Below are 23,449 nucleotides of genomic sequence, written 5' to 3' on the forward strand. Positions count from 1 at the left end.
CACTAGGTTCCAGAGGGACTCTAAGCCCAAGCTCACTACCCGGTGTCTGGTCCCAAGGCCTCTTATGTGCCTCTTTCCACTAATTCCCCTGATAAAAAATTTGTTTTTCAAAATCAGAAGAGACAATGACACAGTCATTCTCATAGCTTCCACCTGGCTGAGGTAGTTCTGGCTGACAGACCTGCTACAGATGTCTATTCAGCCACCAATCCAGCTCCCAGACCTGTTCCCATAGCACCAGGGTCGATACTCCATCCAGACCCAAAGTCATTGATGTGTGGCTATTCACTGGTTGAGAATCACGGACAAGAATTGCTTCCTGCAGATCCAGGAAATTCTGTTACAGAGCACAAAAACATCAACCAGATGTATTTATCTAAATGGAAGAGGTTTTCAATATGGGCAGCCTAACATGGTCTGGACCCAGTTCAGGCCTCAGTACTGAAGATCCTTGACAACCTATTGCTCTTGAAGCAGGCTAGCTTTTCTTTCAGATCTAGTAAGATCCATCTTGCAGCATCTCATCTTGCCAGCCTCTGGTACAGTCGTACTCAGTCTTTTCTCATCTGGCGGTATTGAAGTTACTCAGAGGGCTATTGCCTACTTTCCCAGAGGACCCTGAGTCAGAAAACTTTCTCTTGTCTGGGACCTCAGCCTAGCCCTGCTAGGATTCAGGGAGGTTCCCTTTGAACCTCTCACAGAACTCTCCTTACACCACCTCACTCTGAAGAAGGTCTTCCACATCAACCAGAATAGTGAGTAAGCTTCAGGCACTTATTTGGAACCCTCCTTTACAACATTACATAGAGACAAGAGGGTACTAAGACTTCACCTGAAATTCATCCCCATGGTGATCTCAGATCATCATTTAAACCATGCAACCCTCCTACCTGTCTTCTTCCCAAATCATGCAGCACTGGGAGAAAGGAAATTACACACATTAGATGTGTCCAGAACTTTTGCTTGACCTTGTCAATGTATTAAAGCAGTCAGACTGACACTCCATTTATTTCTGGCAATAGCCTGGCATTCTAAAGGTCCTGTCATTGCATCACAGCGACTTTCAAAGTAACACAGCGCATCTCACGTGTTACCAGTTGGCGGATGTGCTTCTCTCACCCAACACTAAGGCTCATACCACCGGAACTCTGAAATGTACCAATATAAGCCATACACAAAGCAGGGATGTGGAGTCACCCTCTGACCTTTGTACAATACTATGCCTTGGACTTAGCTGCTAGTTCAGATGCCAAGTTCGGGAGAGCAGTACTACAGTTGCTGTACAATTGGTGCAGCGTATGCTCCTCAATCTCACCATTCAGAGGGGATGCTGCTTGCCAGTAATCTACAGTGAGCTCCATGCTGACAAACATTCAAAGACAGAATGGTGACTTACCCTATAGTAGCGGTGGTTATTCGAGGTGTTGCCGTCAGCCTGGCTCTCACAACCTGACCCCATTCCTGTAGTTCGGATTCCTGAGCTTCAAGTTGTAAGGGAGCTGGGGGAAAGCTGTGGCTGCTCTGCCGTTGCTCAGGAGCCCAGGGAGACACAGGGTGCATGTGAGCTCCAGCAAACACTGCTGTTCAAAAGAATCTGGATTCTCACGCAGGAAGTGCACATGCACCTCCAGTGGTATCCACACATGACATCATCTCAAAGAACCACCATTACTGTAGGGTAAGTAATCATCTAGCCTTTCTGGGCACTGGGGGTTGGCGTATTACCTGACTAGTGACCAGAGTCACTGGACTATCACAGAATGCGATTGTTTCATAGGATCATTTCAAAACATTTTCTTGGAGAAGACAAACAAGCATCTGATCCAAGTTCTTCCTTTAAAACCAGATGAACTAAGGGTCTGTGCCAGTGGTGCTTTTGCCTCCTCAAGGCAGTGTCTTAGGAAGGATAGGTTGCCCCAACCAGCTGAGTGTCAGCTTTATAATGCTACCAGCATATTCCATTTCTGAGCTGTGAAAGTTGAGAAGTAGGTCCTGAATCTGGATTCCAACATACTGGATCATTGTGTTACACATGACCCACAAGCCAACAATGAATGAATACATTATGGACAAGAAGAAAAATCTAAATTGACTGTAAAGTGCATTCAGGTTGAATAATTCCCTGACCTTTAAGATCATTGAATTCTAAAACAGACTTCAATATAGACAAAGGCAATGTTATTTTAGTATAGATTAAACTTATGTCTAAGATATAGAAGGATTATTGTGTCTGTTTCAGATGTAATTTCATGCCTGAGAATTTACATTGAAGGAAAACTGGTCTGGATCACATTAGTAAGGGCCCTGTTTTGCTGTCAGTTTAATTAAATGGAAACTGCTGGCAGGGAGATTGGAGCAGGTTTATAGAAGCAATACTATTTTGTATGTTGAAACAGGAAACTGTCTTCCAGTTTGAAAGGGACACAAAAATGAAACCTATGATTCATTCTTGTTTACAAACTCCCAGCTAGTTTACAATGACCTTTAGTGATAAATTAACTATGACTACAAGTTATACAGAAAGAGCTTTACAATAGCTGAAGACTTCATAGATATGAAAACTTTGACCTTTGACAGAGAGGTTAGAATTTAAAGTTTTTCCAGGCAGTACACTGATCTTCAAAAGTAGGCACTTTCTCCTTTCTATTTTATGTGACTAGATTGACAAGATGTGTAGTGGGTGTTCTGTTTGCTTGTTGCAAGTTTGTTTTCAGGCAAAAACAAAAAAAAAACCCTTCAAGCACAGTGATTTATCTGTTAACTGTGTTTGGCATGCTGCCTTTTGGCTTTGGTTTTTGAGACAAACATATTTGATTACTTTAATAGGCAAAAGCACCTAACTTCACTTATAGAAAAAATTGTTTTCTTTTCCCTTTTTCAGTTCTGTTTATTGTATTATGACATTTTGTGTCATAATTGTACAGTAATTCTAAACTGGAGTGAAGAATGGTGGAGCAGGGCTTTGGACACCTCCTTCCAGCTGAGTTATTTGAGAGCTAGTTGGTCCACATGACTCAGAAAAATGACTGAAAATAAATGTTTATGCCTTTTAATAGCCACCCTTTCAAATAGACTGAGATTATACCAAATGTGTCGTGTGTCCCCGTCCCCCCCCTTCGCCCCCCAAAACTGACTTTTATCTACATCTTTTGGAAATTTTCTGCAAAACTTGTGAACAGAAAAGGTTACCTACAAAGGGGAAAAAATGGGCTTGTGTCCTTTATTGCTTCTTTAAGATATATAAAAAGGCCTAAAAGGTTTTTGACCAAAAAAGGTGTTTCTCATCCTCTCCCACTTCTCCTCCCTCCGTCTTGTTCATTATTTTGGAAGTTATGGGCTTATCTACCTTCTCTATGGCAACTGGAGAAATGATGACATCACAAGATAGTGAGAGTTGAGCATTTGAGAAGAGAAGGGTTTTCAGGTTTTTGTTAATGCCTGTTGAATTCTGATGCGTAATGAGCCTTGGGCAAAAGAATGTATTAGTTAAAGATTCAACACCCTTCAGTTACTGCATATTGTTAGTTCTGACACCTTATCTGAGACTTGCAAGGGTAAAAAAGCAAGTAGAAAAAGAAATCTTCTAAAAACACAACAACAAACATCTTTCAGGCCTTCTTCATACATCATAGAGAAGCAAAATAAAAAGGCACAAGCGTGTTTTAAAAAAATAATCCCTTCCTTTTTAATGGTGGGGAAAAGTAAAATAAAAAGATTTAAGATTAAATTTGCCAAAGCGCTCAGTGATGGCCTAACTCTGTTCCTATAACATTGAATAGAAGCTTTATCATTGACATAAGGGGCGTAGATGTCTTACCATTGATTTTAGTGGGAGCAGACTTGAGGCAATGCTGAGTACTTTTGAAAATCCCACTCTGAAAAATCTTATGATTAAAGGGCTAGGCTTATTTTCTGTCCTTAACTCTTTAGAAGACTATAAACGTGCATGTGTAGATATGTTTCAGTCATTCCGTCAAATGAATTGTTGGATCAAATGACTCTTCCAATCTGGCATTTGACTAAATGACTAGATCTTGATCAAATGACTTAAAACAATCACCAGTCATTGAGCATAAAGTTGTTGAAGAATATAGGAAATTGCCATACTAGGTCAATGGTTCATCTAGTGCGCTATATCCTGTCTCTGATTGTGGTGCTGAACTAAATAACCGAAGGAACAAGAGTATTGTATATTATTGCATGCTGTGTATTGCAAGATAACATCAGTCATTCAGTAACTGTGAATGCTGTGTAGTTTTGTATCGCTATGTGCCAATTGTTTGTTCCAGCTTCTTCTGGAAGTAGTTACATCTGTTGGTCTTACACTTCCAGCATCCTGATCAGTTCCATTTTAATAAATCCTGAGCCACCAACAGCTTCTCTCACTTTACTGGTACATAGATCTCAAAATTTACAGTTTCATGTGTCGATTGAGGAGGGGACAACATATTTCCTTTTCCATGTCCCAGCTGGGCAACCAACGTCATATTCATTTTTATGAAAGTTCTTAAGAACCCAGGAATGTTTCTTAGATTTCCCTAGCCAATGCCCACTCATGAAATTAGTTTAACTAAGTTGCCTCCCTCTTTACTGAGGGAGGGGTATCAAATCATACCATTATGATTTGATTAGATTTCACCATTCTGCTGCAAACCATGTTTGATATTATCTTCCTTTTTTGTGGATAGTATCTCCCCAACTGCTACATAACGGTCACAATTCCTGGTGCTGGAAACTAAGCCTAATATAAACAAATATTCCAAGGAAAAAACTATATGAACCCTTTAACCCAGACACAAAAAATTGGTAGCTGTACAAAGGAAGGCTTTGTAGCAAACAGAGAGACTGATTCTGTTCCCTTTGAAGTCAACTGCAAAACTTTCATTGATTTCAAGATTGAGCAGAGTCAGTGAAAATAAGTGACTGACTGGAAAATAAGGGTTTCAGAGATCCCATTGTTCCTTAGTTACTTTCCTCAAATCGTCATCCACTCTTTTCCACCACTCCAGTTTCACTTCATCTCCTCTTCTGCTCCAGGCTCTCTGCCTCTGCCCTTCTATGCTGCTGCTGCTACTACTTTTCACCCTCCGTTGCCTTAGTTTTTCTTGTTGAGCTTCCTTAACTCCTCCCAACCCAACTTCTTTTATCCCTGCCTCAAATTTTTTTAAAAATTCAGAGGTGAAGGGGCTAATGATGCAATGTTAAAGCGATTCTGTTAACCTGAGAATCAATCATTTTTCTGTCTGAGCTGTGTTTTACCCTTATGGGTACAAGTAACACCTAAGATCATTATAAATGACAGACATCAGCAGAGGGGGAATCTTTTTCCAGTTTGTTTTCACAAACTTTTCACAGCACTTTGTGTATGGCAGTCTCACTGCTTCTGTGATAGTCAGTTACATCACTTCCATGCCCTGCCACTGTGGAGAACTCACATATATGCTCTTCCCTTCGCCCTGCAGGAAGGTGTTTTATGAGTAATGCAGCAGTGGACCTGCTGCTGCTTCTGAGGCAGGGGCAGTGATTGGCGTTGCCTTTACTCAGGGGCCAGGGCCCCTGCAAGGAGCTATGGAAGAACAGGAGGCAGAAATTGGCTGAGAAAACCCCCTTCAGTTTGCGGGAGCCAAGGAGCCTCCTTTCACTAACTGAACCCCTACAGAGAGCCATAGAACAATTGAACCCTGGTGTCAAGAAAGGCCCTCTTCTCTTCTAGGCCTCTTCTCTGGACTAAGGAGCATTGGAGACCTGGGAAGGGACCGAGGGGAGCCACCTTCATCTCTCCCTAGATCTCTTTATAGTGCCGGGGATCAGTGGAAGCAGGAGGAGGTTCTGTGTGACCCAACATCACCATTTGAGATTGATACTGCACAGCACGAGTAGCCTGTCTGTGATAAATTAGTAACGTTTCATGTGGCCTTTCAAAAAAAAATGGGATTTTGTTCCATAAAAAGGTCAGCACGTGGTGATTACAGGGGGCTCTCCCAGAAACTTTTAAAGCATTTTTTAAAATAGTCACTTTCTTAAAAAAAAAAAAATTAAAAAATTCAAGTGGGCTCTGTCCCGCCACGTTTGAATGATTAAACACACACGATTCGAACAAGGCCGAGCTTGGGCTGTGGGTCAGCCTTCGAATTCTGTGTGTTACATTTCTCAGACTGAGCTTCACATTGTTTCCCGCTCGTTGTTTCATGCTCGTTCCTACAAAGGGGTGTTGGTTTTGTTTTTTTTAGTTGTTTTATTTAAGAGGGGGGGAAAACTGGGGCAAAGAGAAGAGGAAACATAATGAACTGTTGCTCTTTCTCCATCGTAAGAGTAGTGTCTGATATCAAAGTTGGCCATAAATAAAAGGAACTTACTGTTACGGTAGGTGCTGCACATAAAGAGATTTAGTACTTGTCTATGCTGCAGCTGTGGGTGTGACTGCAGCTCATGGAGACATACCTCAGCTACCTTTCATCTAGCTAGCTGGGAGACCAGTAGCAGTGAAGCCACAGGAGCATGGGCTGCAGCATGAGCTAGCTGCCTGAGTATGTTTGCAGGCAGGATTGGACTCAATGGCTGGCCCATGCTGCAACCCATGCTGCTATGGCTTCAGAGCTGACAAAAACTAGGAGCCAGTAGAGTCTTCTGTAAAACCAACAAGCACAGTCCATGAAAAGAGGGACACTGCCACTTCCCAGGGACACATCCTTACCTATTTAGTTATAGAAATGGAGACTGTGTTGCTCCTTCACATTAATGCAGAGTGGGGCTTAAGTGAAGAGGACAAGAGTTAGAGAAAGGTCGGCCAGGAGATACTGTATTATTTTTTGTGGAGTAAGGTACAGGTTGGTTGCGAAATATTTCACAAGCCTGGCAAAAAATGCTCAGATTGGCCTTGCTTCTGAGGCAAGAAGGAGCTTGACACATCTCCCTCCAAAACCACCAACCTTACTTTGAACATCAGTAGTGGTGCTAGATATTCTGGGTCTGATCCAAAGACTGCCGAAGGTGTCCTCCCGTTGACTTGAATCGGCTTTGGATCAGGCCCTCTCTAATTCCAATCCTACCTTCCAGAACTGAGTCACCCTACACATGTTAAAAATTCCTGAGCAATTATATTGCAAATGTATCCATTATAATAAAGCACAGACCATTGTATTGAAAGTCTACAAGTGAACTCTTAATGGAGAAAATGCCTTTTAATCTTTGGCACTGAAATAGTTTATATTTGTGCTTGATATTTTACCTAGAAAGGAGAAAGGCTTTACCAACCGTAAATGTTGCTGGGAATCAATGCCAGTAAAAAGCTTTAGTCCACAGAAAACAAAATGAGATTCTCATGTAGCTAGTTTATTTCATTTTTTCTTGTCTTTTCTAGTTCATGACAGTATGTCAAATAAGTATGTTGATTTACCATTACAGTTATCTTAAAGCTATTGGATGCTATAACAAAGCGATGCCAGCTTATTGTTTCTGGCCCCATACAAGTATACAATGGAGGTTAGACACGTAATAAAGCTATAACAGAAAATATTCATCGTAGTGGATTGAATTTCATGAAATACAGTGTAAGAATATTTCTAGCTTCATTCTTAAAGTCACTGTTTGGTTAGAATACGCCTGCTTGGTTTGGCTTTTGAAGAAAGGACCTTTGCTAAATCCCGCTCTTAGCTTAATATGGAGCCCCAGCCCAGTGACAACAGAGGAGGACATTGTGACAGCAAGCAGAATATGATAGAATAGAGTAATTATTTCCGCTAGAAAACGAGGATCCTGCATTATTTGTACAATAACACAAAGTCATTATTTGGCTACACCACAGTAATGAAACAATAAAAATCATATTTAATTTAGGTATCATCACCCGAGGGACTGCTGGTTTTCTTTCGAGTATTTTGGCTACAAAAACACATTTAAATAACTAGTAGAGTTTCCCACTATATTTTAGAAAGAGGAACAGACAGATCCTCCCCTCCTCCCCAGCCCACTTACATGTAGACCTCTGGCATTCCAGAAATCTGACCTTGTTTGTAGGGAATGGCTCATTTTTGTAAAATGTAATATGAAGCACTCTTGTGTTTTGATTCCATGAATTAGAGAGTTTAATGTTCCAGCTTGCCATGATAAGGATATGATCTGCCTAAGATAGACCCACTAAAGGAAATTAGCTATTGTGCTATTCTTTAACATATTGTTTATATAACAGTTTACTTAGAATAATTTTGAGTAATCTTGAAGTTCCTTTTAAAAGATTTTTTTTTTTTTTTTGGCCTAGATAAAAAGTGCAGCTTTAAGATATTTCTCCTAAAATAAATTTCAGACTGCCTCATTTATAGTCAGCATGCCTTGATTACTTGCAGACATACTGGAAATTTACATGCGCTTTTCTCCATTATAAAACACTGATCTGTTCATATCATTAGTTCCCTCATGACTAGAGTTTGGCAGCAAGCCAAGGCAGTCTAAATCTGTAGCTGTAAATCGTGAGTTGAAATAGCAGAAAGTGGATTTGTAACTTTAAAAGTGTAAACAGTTTGGAAAATGAAGTAATTTTAGAGTATGATTGATTGCCTTGAAATTGTACTTTAAATTAGCCCAGGGTCTCCAACGCAAATATATGCACTAACTGCTTATTATACATTTTCACTATTCTGTGGAATAATAGCATTGTTGATATGCTTCTAAACAATGTATGCTTCTCCTAGAGTGACCTTTTAGGAAATGAATAGTTTTATTGTATGTCCATTACTTTGCCTGAAACAACATTTTTGAGTTATTAATTTTACTTGTTCTATAAATAAAGGATTCAAAATGCAAAGCAGCTGCATTACACAGTGTATAGTTTATCAAACCTGTACTTACACATCACCATTTGAGATTGATAATGCACAGCATAAATAGTTTTTCTGTGATAAATTAGTAATGTTTTGTGTAGGCTACGGTTACTGAAAATTAGTCCCTGAATATTATAGTAGCAAAAATTATGATTACTTTAGCACAAGTGATTAGTTAACTTTATGGGGACTGGCACATCACACCCGCTTCTTTCAAGGGCCCTGGTTCACTTAATTGCATATTTAAGAGTCAGAAATACACTGACTGGAGAGTTTCTGGATAAAGAAACACAGGGTCATTGTTGTTACTGCTTTTGTACATGCATCCTTTTCAGTTCTACTTGGGTCTTTTGGATGTTAATATTCATGTTTCCTGCCCCAGCCCCTTTCATAAGAAAAGGAACGTAACAGAGATTATATGTTTGTACAGCACCCAGCACAATGGAGTCCTAATCCTGATTGGGCTCTTCGGTTGCTATCATAAAATAAATATTTGCTACTACTACTTACAATAATAATAATGGATCCCGTTTTGTTGAAGCCAGATTATCAGTTTTCCATGATGTAAATGAAAGTCGCATAAATCATCTCTCTTGTCTGAATTACATTAAAGCCCGAAATGTGTAGGATGTTACAGAAAAATAGGGCTTCTAGGATGCAAGCATTGTAGTGGGAGGCAGAGTGGGCGTTGGAACCACCTTGCATTCATGTGGTATTCATGTATCCTGAATAATGTGCATTACCTGCGGTAATGTTCATTAACAAATCGGTGATTGTGGGTTGAGCTGAACCTGCAGCAAAAGGCAAATTGGAATGAATAGGGAAAGCATGATGGTGAAAGGCATATTTTAAAAAAAAAACTTTCAAAGAAAATGTTTAAATCAGGTTCTAAAGATTATTGGGAAAATTCTCTCTGCCCATGTGTTGGTGCGCTGGGTAGGGAGGGAAGAGGATGAGGGAAGAGTCTCCTCATTACCTTCACTGCTGAGCAAGAGCCAAACATAACACAGACCCACTGATGCCTTGCCTTGTCTACTAAGATAGGTGGCCAGCCGGTGCATCAGCACTTCATGGCTTCAAGGGCGAGTTCAGGATGTAGTCAGGGCCCTGGCGCCCACGTGCCAAGTCAATCTGCTAATTTCTGTTAGCAGATGCCAGCTGGAGCATTTGATGTTGCTTTCCAAAGAGCATGCTCTCCCACTTACCTCTCAGGCCACTACCACTCACCTGTCTCAGCTCAGCATCCTGCACCTCAAGGTCTTCTGGAATGTAGAAGGGCCTCAATTTAACTTTGACAGTGTGTGTGATTTCTATGCCCTTGTAATGTGTGGACCTGATGGTGGAACCGTCACTCACAGTGGTCAGACAGTGTGTTTCTTATTCATACGAGCACTTCCCAAGGCAGTAAATTAATACGGCAACATAGATTGATTCGCAGGACAGAACAAGGTCAGCAGGTTTGGAGGCAATTCCCTGGAGCCTAGACCAAGAGGCAGGAAGAGGTCCTGCAGAGCTGAGGCTTTTTCAGGCTGGGCCTGGTTGTTCCTAGCAGGGCGATGAGGCCACATTGTCACCCAGAGGAAGCTCTACATTGGAGGCAGGTGGGATAGGCAATCAGCACCAACCCCTTGGTATAGAGGAGGCAGCAGCTGTTGAAGGGTTAGATGCAGGGGTGCCTGGGGCTTTTTATATCCAGCTCATTGTGGGAGTACGCCACCTAGGGCTCTTGCAAAGACAGTTCTTTGGGGTCGGAGGGTAGCAGGGCAGCTTCATCTCAAAGTTCCCTTGCTATTTGTTTCACACCTGTAATATAATTTTGGTGCAACATTTCCAAAAAATCTACGTGGCAGCTGGGAAGCAGGCACCGTGGATGTGGATTGTTTTTTGTTTGTTTCTTCTAAAACAATGTTTCATGTTATAGTTGCTGCAAATGAAATGGATTGCAGTATAACTGTGGGAAAATAGCTGCTTATCTTATAAATTCATTAAAATTCACAGTTACATAAAAAAGGACCAAGAATTTAAAAATGCCCCATTTAAAGCCATAATGAATACCTATCAAAATAAGTGCCTACCACTTCTTAAAGCAAACACGTAAAGGAGAAATGATAACTGCAGAGTCTGAATATGCTTATCCTGTCTCGCTTAATTTGTGCTAGGCTTGATTTTTGGGGTCCAGTAGAGTGCAAGGTTTAATCCTTCAGCACTGTCACATAAATGATAGCCAATCCCTTGAGAGCTATTTGTTTTCCCCAGTTGTTGCCCCGCCTCTAATTGGTCTTATCACATCCGGTGGCAGCTTCCTCACAAAAAGTATATTTTCTGTGGTTTCCCCCCCTTTTATCTCAAGGGTTTGCAGTTTTTGTGAAAGAGATACAGTTTACAGGTCCAAGTCCAGGAGTGGGCGCCAGGCACAATCTCATCTCTGTCACTGACTTCTTCTGTGGCCTAGGGCAAATTACTCTGACTCAGTTATCTTGTGTAAAATTGAGAAAATATTTGTCTATGTACCTACTTCACAGAGTTGCCCTGAGGATTAGTTAGTGTCCATTAAGTGGTTTGAAAATAGACAGCACTATGTATTATTATAACACACATCGGGTTAATAGATAGTATTTTGGAAGGATTTTCTATTCCTTGGCCTCCCTCTCTGCCAGAGACCTGACCTCACTGTTGCATGAGTTCAACACACATTCGGGATGACTTCATGTTCACTTTGCCAATAGACTGGCAGCAGCCCATCAGGCCCTCCTGTGCATATTTCACTAGCAGCTTCTTCCCCAGTTGAAGACTTGGAGGCACTGGTTGATTAGAGAAAGAAGTGGGAGGAATCTCACTCTAATGTGGCTTCTGGCTAGCAGTTGCTGCCTTTATTCTCTAGGCATAGCCTCTCCTGAAATCATTTTCTCTCTGTGCCTGTGAACATAAAATGCATGGAAACCTGTACCCGGGCCATTCCAGACTGTTTAGATACCACAACCTCTCCTCCACCCAGGTAAATTGTTTCCTGGTTGTCTGTAGAAGAGAGGTAATACTGTAACACTTCTCAGTTAGGCTCTGAGCCCTGAAAGATCTCTGAGAGGCTTTGCCATCTCTTCTAAAGTGAATGGTCAAGGTCTTGAATCCTTTTTCATTCAAAAGGACACACCACATCTTTCTTAAAGAGCAGGAGGAGAGGTTTATCCAATTTCTCCCTGTTCATTCACCAGTCTAGAAAAAGGACACTTTCTGATAAGACTCCTTCCCCCTACCCCCCCACCCCAAAAAAAGATTTTGTTTAGAATAGCAAATTGTATATTATGTGCCTGATCCAAGATCTACTGAAGTCAATGGGAGTCTTGTATTGACTTCAACGCGCTTTTGATAAGGACATATATCCTTTAATCAGCAGTCTTGATCTCTAGGGCTGACCTAACAATTTCTTTCTTCCCTTGCACATCTTCTCTCATCATGAATTCTTGCATCTCTTTTAAAGATGCCATTAACAATCAAATGAGAAGAGGTCAAGTCTTGGTCTCATTGAAGTCTAAGACTTCGCTAGTTTTTTCAGTGAGACCAGGACTTGATCCAAGCTGACTTGTCAGGTGCTTATTTCTCTCCATTTGTGCATCAGACTTCCTTCAGGGGATGACTATAAGGAAACCTGCACAAAATTTTCCAAGGAAATTTAGAAAGCAGTTTTCTAACTTTTAATAAAATTAATATATTTTCTTAACACTTTATCAGATTTCCAGCCAGGTTGTTGGTATTTCATTGCCTGCTCATCAGACATTCTGGGGGTGCTTTTTTCAGCAGAAACATTCTGTACAAAATGAGGTTGAGGGCTCTTCCTTTTACCAAAGATAAGCTTTAATGGTCAAGGATTGTGCTCCACCTCATCCTCACTCCACTCCCAGAATGCCCTCTGCTCCTCCCAACATGCCCCCCCTACCTTGGCAGAGGGAGGAAACTGGATGCAGGAGCTACCCCTCCCCAGCCCCTGGGGTAGATGTCTGTAGAGAGCTCCTTTCCCCAGGAGATGTCTGTAGAGAGCTTTGTCCTAGAGTGATTTTCCACGGATTACAAAGGACATCTTCAGCACAGCTGAAAATCAAACCCAAATCTCCTGAATCCCAGTCCAGTACTGTTTTTCTCCTCCCTCATCTCTTTCCTGCATGTCCCTTCATTTTCTGTTAAAATGCTATTCAATATTATCTAAGAGAGGGCAGATGTTAGTTGTCTTTTTCCTCTGTTCCTCCTTTTTATTGTTTTCCTTCAAGATAAGGCATTCTTTGAGACATGAGGTCAGACTAGATGATCACAATGGTTTCTTCTGGCTGTATAATCTCTGAATGTATGTTCAGCTTCCATCTCATCTTCATTTTCACCCAGTCACAGAGCAGGAGGAGAGGCACTCCCAGGTGGTAGTGGAGAACAGACAGTTGCTGCATAGGGATTGGCTGATGGACAGAAAAGACTAAAGAAAACAATTAACAAGTGGAAATGTGTGATTATTCTTATTTTAAAAACAATCACATTTTCCCAGCATTAAATGCATTTTTCACTCTGTCTCTAAGAACAGAAATGTGTAATTACTCTGGAAAGGATAACACAAGTTTATCTAAAATATTTTTAATAGTTTTTGCTTCCTGGCTTGATTTTTTTTCTTTTCTTTGATTGGCTTCCAAAAAAGTTATTAAAATGTTGCAAAACAAATATAAAAGAATACTGAAGCTTCTTAAAATTGGTTCTTTTGTTCATATCTGGCAGTTGACAAATTGTCTTGTGCTCTATCTTACCTGTTCTAGTGTGAAAGGTTAACCGAGAAAATGGCTGCAAATAAATTGCTACTGAATGTTGTTGAAGATTAAGCATACTGCGTCTCTATTAAGGATCTCTTTTAAAGCTCTCTATTCATACTCCTCCCTGCATGTCTCTCTAACACTTGTCTGTTACATTATGTTTGGCACACAAGGAAACATTAAATAGAAAAGAAACTCCTGACTGTGGTGTTACTAGACCCTATTATCCCTCTGTCACATGTCCACATGAGAAGGGTACAATATTGGTCCATATTGATGAAGATTTCTGAAGGTTTTACTAACCACCTTCATAGAGAATTGCTAGAAACAAATGAAATTGAAAATGATATTTTTGTTGCTTTGAAAATCCCACGTAAATCAATGTAATGAGACACACTCAGTAAAATGTAATTATTCTCACTTCTCCATGTGTCACAAAAATCACTCTAGTGAGCTCGTTATTTTTATACAGAGCCAGATATTGCCTGTGTGTTGTAAATTGTGTATAAGGCAGCTTTTATGTATACTAAATAAATTATACCCTGCAAGAATTAACAGGGTTGTAATTTCATTAAGGGTTTCAAAGAGGGCATAAACGTCAAGAGCAAAGCTTAACTGTTTAAATCACTGGACTGTTTGCACCCTCAACCCCTCATGACATGTTTTGTGAGAGTGGCAGCTACTGTACTTGTTATTTCAAGGGGGCCAAAGTTCCACTGAATTTTCAGAATGATAGTGAAAGGGTTCTTGCATGAAAAACAAAGATAAGGCTTTTGACTCATACTTTTAGGGGTAGTGGAAAATGAACGCACTTCATTATGCCTTATAGGAAAAGGTGGTGATAACAGTCCTTTTTAGCTAGTAGTGCATATACATCTCTCTCTTTGTGTGTGTGTGCGCTTGTGCCTGTGCGCATGTGTGTGTAAGAGAGAGAGACTGTTTCAAGATGCAGCATAACATATTTAATCCAGAGTAGGACCTTTAGGTGGAATTTGGTGGGACTGGTAGTTGGGGCTTAATCATCTGTTTCCTCAGGTCAGATGTCAAAGACAGTACCCGGGGATGCCCATGTGTTGCAGTAACTTCTTTTTACTGATCAAATAACTGGCTTTGCAGGTTCTGTAGAAAAATTTTGATTTTGGCATCAGAGAAAGGTTTACATGTGTTCTCTCCTCAGCTTGACATAGGTAGCTAAAAACTTAGCAACTAATGAAACAATATGAAGGGCATACCACAGCACTGGGCATGCTCAAAAAGCCTACACACTGAAAGAGAGAAAGGTGGCTTGGAAATGGGTTTCCCGTTTTCCTTCCAATGCCCTGCTGCTAAGACTGATGACATTGAGTTATAGCCTCAAAATTAAAGTTGCTTTGTCAGGGCAGGGCAAGGGAGATGCTATGCTACATCCTGGATGGAAGGAGACCAAACATAGTATTAAAAAGAAAGTACAATGTATGGCCCTGGTCTTGAAAACACTTGAGCATGCACATAACTTTAACCACAGGAGTAGTCCCACTGAAGTGAGTGAAATTATTAACTTGAGTAAAGTTACTCACGTGCTTAAGTGTTTGCAGAATCAGGGCCTGTATTTAACTGCGCTTCACTGGTGCGTTGGATGTTGTTCAGAGACTGTTGAAAATGGTGTAGTTAAACTGCACTTTGTGAATTGCATTTAACAACAAAATGCTGGTTCAGTTATGTCTGTGTGAATGATAACACTTATTATCTGGCTGTTCACTGTGCAGATCCCACGGCAGAAAAAAACTGAAATGGTGTTTGAATTCAGTTAAAGCAAAATATATTATTTTCCCTTCGTTATTAAAAGGGATTTTTACTGTTTGTTTGCTAAAACCAAAGCAGCTGCCATATTAGGGCATTAGACTGTTTAAAAGCAAATACAGAAAAATAAAGACATTTAGAGTATAGTCAGCTTGTTTGATGTCACTTGATTCTTCTTCTTGGCCTTGTCATTGTCCCAAATTATATTTTAATCCCTTTTTTATTCTTTCTTATTTTTATTATCAGCAGAATTGAAGCTTCTTATCAGTAACCAAGACAACCAGGATAAACATTGCTTTCAAAGCTGATGCACATACAACTCGAATGTTCCACATTACACAGAACATTCAGTATGCTAAAGAGAACAGCAAGCCTTTGCTTGGGTCTATTTTCACTCTCCCTTTCCCCCAGCAGATGACAAAACCTTTTGTATCATAATGTGTGATTTCCTGAAATGATCAATCACCTTGAGGATTTGGGCTGACCCACTCCCAACACTGGTCCTATAGTTTTAAAAATAGAGAGAAAACAAATCTTTAGTTTCACTTTTGTTTGGGTTGGGTCATACCACTCTGATCTCTTGAGAGGTGATGGGAGAGCGCATCGGAGCCCATTTCTGAACGTGGCTATACTCTTTGCAAAAGCTAAATTGTATGCACACCTGTCTTCTGCTGTGTGGCAGTTACCAAACACTAACTGGGAGATGAAAACAATGGTCTGAAAAATATCAGACAAGAGAAAAGGAAGAGAGTGTCTACCAGGCCATAGAGGACACTAAGAAGAAACAAAACATAATTCTGTAAAGTGAGGTTGAGATTTCATAGAACACAGAAAACAATTTTAAAACAGACATTTTTTTTTCCTTAAGAAAGAAAATTGTGGTCCTGAATGTGTGATTTGTGAGCTTCTAGAGAATCGCTGGCAATTTTCTGACATGGAAAATGTAGAGCATCTTGAGCCGGATCTCATTTTGATAGCCTGTGGAATAAGCAGGAATAGTCTCATAGAGTTGTTTGGTTATGTCCAAGGTGAATTTTGCCGGTTTGTTTGATCTTACTTGGAAGCATGTTAACAGAATGGTGGATAGTGCATTGGACTAGGAATTGGGAAAAATTGGGGTGAAAATCCTGGTCCCATTGAAGTCAATGACAAAATGCTCATTGACTAGGATTTCACCTCTGAATTCTGTTACTGCCTCTGTCATTGATTAGAATTTATGACCTTGAATAAGTCATTTAAGCCCTCTCTGTCTCTTTTTCCCTAGCTGTAAAATGGGAATAATGATATTTACTCATCTTTGTAAAGCACTTAGAGGTGTATGAATGAAAAATATAAGAGCTGAATATTATTATGCTTGTCAGCCAGTCCTCTTCAAATGCTAGAAATGCCTCATAACCTGCTTCCCAAAATATATGAAGGATTCAGGTGGCGGGGGGAAGGGGTGGAGGGAGCTCAGGAGCTCCAGTTATGATTAGCTGAATATTAGTTCATGGTATAAAAAAATGATGAGAATGCCTGGCTGGAAACGTATAGCTAATTCTCTTTTTCAGTATTAAATCTCTTTCATCTTCTACAAAAATTTAATTTATTATTTGAATTCAAAATTATTTAACAAGATAAATATTATGGAAGATTTGATTATGTGGATCCACTTTCAGTGATTGATCAACATACTCAAATTTGACTTTCTAAGTAAGACTAGAACAGATCAGATCCAAATCACTAGCTGTAAAATAATGTTCTTCAGCCCCAGGCTTTAAGTACATATTAGATAGTTCTGGGGATTTTGTATGACTGCATTACCGTGGAATTGAACAGTAGTTTCAATCTCCAGTAGATTTGTGTTTTCTTTCTTTCAGATGTTAAACTAATTTTAGGAATTCTCTGAACTGATAATATTCTTACAGAAAACAGAAGGGTTATGGAAATGACATAACACTCTGTGAATTAGTCCCCTATTCTCCTTATGGGGGGAAAAACAACTGATACATCCAGAAAGATTTTGTATGCATTTAATTGTGTATATTGGCCTTATACCTTTTCTATTTGAAGTTATCGATTTAAAAACAAAATAGGACAGCTAAACATCCATGAAAAATGATTGTAATGGACAACTTGTTAATGTCACCATTATCTAGTAAACACATTATTCCATATACTATAATACATTGCCTTTGTTCTTGATTGCATTAGCATTCAAATAGAGGAGAGTTTCATAAAACAGGGACATATAAACATGGGTGGCTTTGCTTCCTAAAAGTCCTGTCAACAAAGCAGTATCCCTGTTGTGTGAATAATTTATCCAAATTTATTTAATCCTGAAAACAAAGATTTGCAGGTTCATCTAGCAGGGTTAACTAATTATTTTATTAGCATTTCTTCATGAACTAAATACAATAATTCAAACATTAATATTTAAAAAGTGTTGCAATTAATTACCTAGCCAAGGCATGCTAAGTAGTTTTAAAAGGACAAATGAAGATTGCAGAAATAAAGTGTTAGCCTGGAAATTAAGAGCTCTCTTCAGTGTACTGCCTCCTGTTCAGAAGTGAGATCATCAGTGCACTGTAGCAAGCAGAAGATGCTCTGCCCTTGTAGCACAGTGGATTGAAGGCATTGGTGATGAAGTTGAAGTTACAGCTATTTTTTGGGACAAAGGAAAATGGTTCCTATTGAACCCAGTCACCTCATGACTACCAGAAGGAACAGAAATGTGTGCTGATTAATTGTCCCAACCCAGCAAACAACTCACCTGCAAGGGCTCTTTGGCTAGGAGAAATGTCCTATGTCCCATTGGACAAATCGGAAAGGTAGCATGTTATTGACATTTAGACTGCATCAATTGCAATGGACAAGAAAGTTGTGACTGGCTGATGGTAGAAGGGGCTGGGGAAGAATGGTGGTCCTTATCCACCTGGTGAGTCTATTTAAAACTCTACACACCAGGTGTAGGCTCTTTTTTCTCTCTCCCTTCTTGCAGTTCTACTGCTTTTCATAATTATGTCTATAGTTTGTTTATCCCGTTTGGACGGCTGTGCTATGGCTCTTGGGTTTTATTGAAATGGACACATTCATGGTGTATGTTTGTTTTTACATCCTATATGGTCTGCAGTCACTGGTTTTTTTGTTGAAACAGCCACACGTGTCTCTATTTCTCATACACATGAATACTGATTTTACAAATGTTATTTCAAGATATGGACAGTCCTACTGAAAAGGATGGGGTAACCCTCTCAAAGGCTGACAGCTCTGAAATTCATTAGCACTCATGGGGTAAAACTTTATCACCTTCTCAAATGATAGGTGCAGGTAAGATTGCCACTTCCTGCACAAATATGGGCTTTCACCTTTGCATAGGGGCCAGGCTGGCTATTCTGAAACCTACTGACAGTGCCAGAAAGGAGAATCAAGTGGTTGGGTGCATCTGCTTTGCCAGTCTAGGTGCCCCAGGTGGGGACCTTTCATTTTAACTGGCCTTGGTAACAGCTGGTGACTAGAGCTAAGACCCCAGTCTCTCTGTAGGGCAGTGGGATTTTGAAAGGAGCCTAAAGAAGTCAAGTACCCAACTCCCATTGAAAGCCCGTAGCACTATCCATTCTTTATCATTAAAAGTCTCCAATCTTTTCATCCATTACTGGTTCTCTGCTTCTTGATGGCAATAGAGCCAAAACAAGGTATGCAGAAAAGGGTAAATAAATTAAGATATGCATGTCATCCGGGAGGCCTTCTTGGTAACAATCTGTAACGAAAGAAGGCAGCTGTGTTAGTGCTCTTCAGAGTTTTCTTTGAAGTTTATTCAGGAAAAAAGTTTGATGGTCAAAGCCTTGCATCTTTCTTTATTTTCACTCTGCATTCAAAATAACTGCCTTGTTCCAATTGCAACCAACCACCGATGCATCGTCCCACTTCATCTAGTTCCCCTGATACTTTCATTGCCTATCTTATGAAGATCTGTGTTAACATTTATCAAAACAAATGACAAGCCTGGGACCTTTTAGTAGTTTTTTAGTTAATAAAACCAATCTTCGAGTTCTGTTATGTTAAAAGTACATTATCTTTTTATTACAAACTCTCTATAGCTATGTCTGTTTTCCTTCTTGGCAATTTCATGACTGCTTCAGTTGATTGCTGTATAGAGAATTACAAAATCATTAAGGGTGGAGTTTTACCAGCTGACTTACAGTACAAACCATTTCTCAAAATAACCACAACAGTACAATACTGATGTGTAATTTACGTCATAGTGTGTTTTTATGAAATAGTTTGTGGCATATTCATTTAGATTTAGGACTGAATCTCTCTGTCTCTCTCTTTTTAATCAAGCTTTTTACTTTTTAATATTTTCCACTCCTTGTCTTGGCTTGCTTCCAATTTAACAGCTTCAGTGAGAAAAAAATAACCGATCTTTTTTTCAGCAGTTTAACTGCGAGTGTATTTTCCTCTTTGATGTATACATTTATGCTAACTTAACTGCCTTGGGGGAGATATTTAGATTTGTGGTAGGACACATTACACAAAGCTGGAACAGAGAATTGATAAAGTTGATGCACAGGTTTGGAATTTTAAATACTACCAGCCAATTCAAGCTATTGAGTCTTATGCACTAGCACATTTCCCTTTTACAAACGTCTTTCTGTATAATGTCTTGTAATTAGAACAGGAAATCATTGAGTAACTGTAAGATGACTAAGAGCACTTAGACTGAAAGGAAAATTACCTTCCGAGAAATTATATTCACATTTTTTGCTTCACATTGCAGTGTTGGTAATGATAGTAACAGATGTATGTACTCTTATCTGTCTCATTGTTCTGCTTATGTTTTCTGGAATAAAAATTCATTTTCAGTAATATCAAAAATGAATGGACGGAAAATGAGAAATGCCTTCTTATGAAAAATATTCTGTGTCACAACAGAGTAGCAATTAAAGTGAAACTTCAATATAATTATCAATAACAGTAAAATCTGGAGTTGTGCCAGGTACATAAAGTTACTGCTCAGTCTTTGCTTGGTTGCTAGGAGCACAATGAAAGTATAAAGCTTAGAGAAAGGAATGTCTAATATAATAAAGTAACAGAAGGTAGCATAAATCATTGTAAGAGCAGTGCATATTGACATTATTTTACTTAAATTTGGGTTGAAACTAGACATTTAGTCCTATTAGAAGAGCAAATTCATATTTCTTTTGAAAAGATAACTATATATATTTTAGGAGGAAATGGAAAATGTGAGTTTCTAACATAGGCCTAATACATATTTGGAATCTTTTAAGCAAAAATCTTTAAATGTTTGTTTCTGTTGGCATCAAAATGCATTCACACTAATACGATTAAAAGAACTAAAGGGCAAAATACTTGGCAGATTTTGCAGTAGAGGCAATTAGGTGCAGGAAGGAACATGCATACTTTTTCCATCAAGCTCTATAAAATCCTGGTGTGAAGGTCTTTCTAAAGAAAGAAAAAAGCTTACTGATGTTAGAAGTAGATTATGGTGGTTAGCAATAAACATTATAGTCTGACGTTTCCGAAACAAGCAAACAACAAGCAAGTTACATTTCTGTATATCTCTGTTCTTTCTGTAAGTAATTTTTTATCTAAAAGGGTTTGTCAGGAATTCATGCACTTGTGTGTGTGTGTGTGTGTGTGTGTGTGTGTGTGTGTGTGTGTGTGTGTGTGAGAGAGAGAGAGAGAGAGAGAGAGGGTGTGAGAAGAACATGCAATTAAACATGAATGCCAGACCCTGCCAAAGCTGCCCCACTGCTTCAAAGAAGAAACTATATGGATTAAATCTATACATACATAGTTAGTATTGGTGTTTGCAAAACATGGGTGGAACCTCACATTGTAATTATAGTTTCTCTACACAAATCTGTTTTGAACTTGAAATATATAAATAAATGAAAACTGACATTGAAAGAGGTTATTAAATATGCAATTATGATATAAGCATAGGATTAGAGTAATTTTAGTTGAGCTTTACAAGCAATATACTGTAGGTATAATCTTTTACTATGTACAATTCTCATTACTGAAACTAAAATTAGCTTCAGTAATTTAACATCATCTGTTCAATAAGATCTTAATGAAATATTTTTAAAATAAAGTTATTTTTCTTTATTTTAAGGGAAAGTGATAATCACAGTTTAAATATAAGTTTATAGTAGCACCAAACTTGTTCTGATTATTTTATCCAGGCAAAGTACAGCAATATATCCAACTGCACTCAGATGACATCTACTAGATTTTGTTAGAAGAAAACTCCTTTTTTTCTCTGGGCTGTATTTTGTTAGGGTTAGGTCTACTTTGATTTTCTTTTCTCGCGTGGGTGTGGTTGAAAGAAAATCATTGTTTTAGGGACACTGTTTGTCTTTCACTAAACAAATGTACAGTTTATCTTTATCTGTTGAACCTGGTGTGAATAGGGAAGGGAAAAATGCATTACAAAGCATTTATTGGAGACAGTTATTGCATGGTTAGCTTTCCATACAAGTTTTTTATGCACTTATGAATTGCCTAAAAAGCAAAAATTAGCTAACGCAACAAATATGTAGAGAAACAGCTCTATAAATGGTGATTTAGCTTTAATTGATGGTATCAGCTTGAGTTAAAATGTCATTCATCAAGCCCAGAATAACATATAGAATTCTGTGTAGTGACTTATCATACATTTTAGTGGAAACAAATGTTTATATACAGCTTGTTACAAAGGCTGACCACATCCTGGCAGAAGAAAAGTACTGTCTGATCAACAGATTCATTTCACCAATATTTGTATGAAGATATAGAGAGCAGCAGTAACTATCAGGCCTACATTAAACTTTCATTGTACCTCAAGAATGGATCATGTGCTTGCTGTCCCTTGAAGATTCTGATCCCTGATCCAGATTTAGGAGTTCTTAATAATAAAGAGAGACTACACTTACAGCAAGGCACAATCCTGTTGGCACAATCCTGTTGTTGCATAGGCTCACGGGATAAATAAAAAGTTGATGACCACATCCTGACTGACCAAAAGGTATAAGTCTACCTTTCTTAGAACAGTCATTCAGATGGTGTGTACCAAAAGGTATTACCCATACATGTTTTGGTTTCTTCTGTTAAGTCAGGAGGAAGGGGAAAAGGCTCAGTACTTAGAAAAGTGATTGTTTTCAAGAACTGTTGTAAAAATAGTACTTTCAGCTCAACATCTTATGTTGATTTTTCAAATAATGCTTTCATCTATAATAGTAGAGTTTTGGAGAAAGTCTAACATATATAACCATCCATACAACCAATCAATACACACATTTCGTACTTTTAAAAGGTTCTCTATTTCTGCTTTAGAATCTTAATTAAAATTAGCATTACCTGTAGATTTAAAGGATAAAATCCTCTCAGTGGGAATTTTACCTTTGATTTCAGTAAGACCAGGATTTCACCTAATTTGAAGTATACTCTTCCAACATTTGAAGTATACTCTTATCTTAAGAAGAAGAAAGGTTACGTGGGTATTGATAGCGTGATTAAATATTTAATTATTGTGTCTGTGACAGAAGTAGTGGCTAGGTTACTCATTAATGAAGCAGTAGACTAGAAAGTGTAAACTACGAACTATAGCTCACCTCCATAGGTGTGCATAGAAAGATAGATCTAGCTAACCAATGTGAGCACCCAAATGAACATGAATAGAAATACAGCTGAGTAGTGGCCTGAAAAAGTCGTATCAATGCCTTCTGTTGCTTCACATGTTCTATCATTTGCTATTACGTTTCCCACTGGTTACCAGATGATCAAACGTTACTGTGATACTTCAAAATCAGCTACTTTGATGCTTAATGTTGCTTAAAACATAACAGAATGGAAAATGCTCAAATTTGGATGTTTTCCATTTTGGATCTGCAATTAAGAAGCTATTGAGTTCTTTTCACTGTATTGTACTATACTTGTGTTTTGTTGAGAGCTACTGCATTTACAGTTCATGAGAAAAGTTATTTCCATCTGGTGGGATTGCTTAGGATCATAGGCATTGCCAGACTGGATCAGATCAATGATCTGTCTAGTCCAGTATCCCGTCTCTGACAGTGGCCAATACTATAT

At 39.0% G+C, this 23,449-nt stretch overlaps 1 protein-coding gene across 2 annotated transcripts in view; it reads left to right on the plus strand.

The window, feature by feature from the left end:
- The window catches only part of ARID5B (AT-rich interaction domain 5B), a 136,256-nt gene that overhangs the window by 36,775 nt on the left and 76,032 nt on the right, over window positions 1-23,449 (plus strand). The window lies entirely within an intron of this gene.

Source organism: Emydura macquarii, unplaced genomic scaffold (assembly GCF_026122565.2).
Source record: "Emydura macquarii macquarii isolate MOO-44397 ecotype Brisbane River unplaced genomic scaffold, CSIRO-AGI_Emac_v2 contig_1390, whole genome shotgun sequence".
Lineage (NCBI taxonomy): Eukaryota > Metazoa > Chordata > Testudines > Chelidae > Emydura > Emydura macquarii.